Here is a 2,284-nt window from a genome sequence, read left to right on the forward strand (position 1 = left end):
AGAATGACGATTTTAGAAGGACAAAGATGGTCTTAAATGACCCATGAAATCAATTGATTCCCTTACTTCTTCCTGAATAGAAATGCCACTCCCCCAAACCAGGCAGTTGATTTTAAAGTTCGGGGGGAGCAGAAATTAACATGAGGTGCAATCATACGAGTTCACCCTCCTTCCTAGATCCCCGGTGCTCCAACATTTCTTTGAATAACTCACTTCAATCCCATTCTTCTTCACCCCCAATGTATCACACTGAAAAGGCTCACCCAGCACAAAAAGGGACCCTTTCAGGAGAAGACCGTGCTGAAGTGATCTTTCCTACTCGGATTATCCAACACAGGGATCCTGACATTTCTCTGTCCACACTCCCAGAGAAAAACAAAGCTTCCCAGGCTGCTCCATCACTCCAGACAACCTTTCTATCTGCCCCTGGCTTTGAGGCCTGGTGTTTTCTTTATGGCTATCTTTGGAAAAAGGGCCTCTGTTTGCTGCCTTAACACTTACACAGCAAGGAAAGTGAGAGTCCCCCAGAAACTCAGAAACCATGCAACTGCAGAGGAAGTTGACCCCAGTGTGATTTGCACACACAACCTTCTGATCTGGAGTCAGACATGCTGCCATTGCACCATGGGGCCACCTGTAGTACTGGACATGAGAGGAGCTATGGGAGGACTCTCTGGGAGATGAATCCAAAAGGAGGGATCCACAATGCAGGATCAGCATGAGCTGAGGGATCCCGGAGCCCAGGACTGGCAGGCCCACGCTCACCACCCACCAAGAATCTGTGGGAACAGCGGTGAGTGCGGGGAAGAGCAAAGCCACGGTTTTTACACTGGGACACGGTGAGGCAACTTGAAAGCCGGGGGCGGGGGCGGCACCAGCCCAGGCCCCTGAAGCGACCCAGCACAGCATCAAGAACTCGAGGGGAGAGGGAAGCTGGGGCCGAGATCTTGGAACCTGGCCGCGGGCGAACTCCTGAAGCGAAGAGCATTCTCCACATGTTCCTCACATCTTGGAGTGGTCGGCCTCTACTACTCCACTATCATCTACAACTACACCCAGCCACCCTCTAGCTACTCCCTGGAGAAGGACAAGATGGTGGCTATGCTCTATACACTGGTGACTCATGGTGAGTCCTCTAATCTACAGCCTACGCAACTAGGAAGTCAAAGTGGCCTTCAGCAAAATCTTTCCAGTGTGCAAGAGAGAATGAATATCCACGAATATCTTGGCAATAATGAATATGATTACTTGTAACTTTGTGATGCCTATTGTGGGTCCACATCTGATTTGGCAAATTATGACATCCTGGGTTTCAGTGCACAACAGTTGATACGCATCTTAAAAACATTAGAGTTTCTAGTCTTTCACTACAATTTAACAACAACTGCTCACAATGAAGGAAGAGTTTTTGTACCTATCATCCATCACTTTTTGCACTCCTATTTACTTTAATAATTCATGATAACTCACACTACATAAAAGAAGCCACATAGTATAGTATATTCATCTTAATATATGTCATTTAATAGAAGCATCAATTTTTTTCAATGAGTATGAAGAAAAACATGCTAACTAGAGCACATCAAAGGAAACCAAACCAAATCTGACCCCAGCACTGTTTCCTGCCTAGGCAATGATCTGTTGAGGTCCCTTCCAACCCAAGCATCTATGAATTTATGAATCAAATCAAATCAAAGCAACTGATCCCACTCTCCCGTTTCCATTTCTTCTCTATTTTCTGTAAAAGATGATGTCTCAAAGAATTATATCCATATGTGTGCCTTTTTTATGACTTACTTTCAGTAGTATATTTTAACCCCTTCACTTAAGGCTCAGGAAAGGAAGGAATGAGGGACAAATCGAAGCAAGCAAGAGAGCATTTGAATTAGCAAGTAACAAGAAAGGATTTTTTTATATATAATTTTCCTTTGTTCCATTCTATTGGGTGGTACATAGTTCTTAAATGGTAAATGCCAATAATATTTTTAAGAGGATAAAAGTTAGTGTTAGGTTGCTTTAATTGGAAGAAGAGTAAGGAACAGAGGAAATAATAGCTTAAATCCTTTAGAGTTGTTGCTCTTTGGATGAGTCCACACATGCAGGCAGCAGCTTAGGTATGAGTGGCACAAATTTGTGCTGGGAATTTTTGCCTCAGCACACATGCCTGAACATGCACTTTGGTGTGGGGCAAGTTGTGCCACTTGGGGCTACCCAACTCCTCCTGGATCTGCAGCCAGGGGGAGCTGGAGGCTGCAGCCAGCCCCTGTGCCAGCCCAGCTGTATA

The 2,284-nt window shown here is 45.0% G+C and overlaps 1 non-coding gene across 1 annotated transcript; it reads right to left on the bottom strand.

The window, feature by feature from the left end:
• Window positions 1-560: 560 nt before the first annotated feature.
• TRNAW-CCA (transfer RNA tryptophan (anticodon CCA)) lies at window positions 561-632 on the bottom strand. The gene has a single exon. It is a non-coding gene; the product is annotated as a tRNA-Trp (tRNA).
• Window positions 633-2,284: the final 1,652 nt, after the last annotated feature.

Source organism: Crocodylus siamensis, chromosome 6 (genome assembly GCF_052110815.1).
Source record: "Crocodylus siamensis isolate JL-2025a chromosome 6, ASM5211081v1, whole genome shotgun sequence".
In the NCBI taxonomy this organism is placed as follows: Eukaryota; Metazoa; Chordata; order Crocodylia; family Crocodylidae; genus Crocodylus; species Crocodylus siamensis.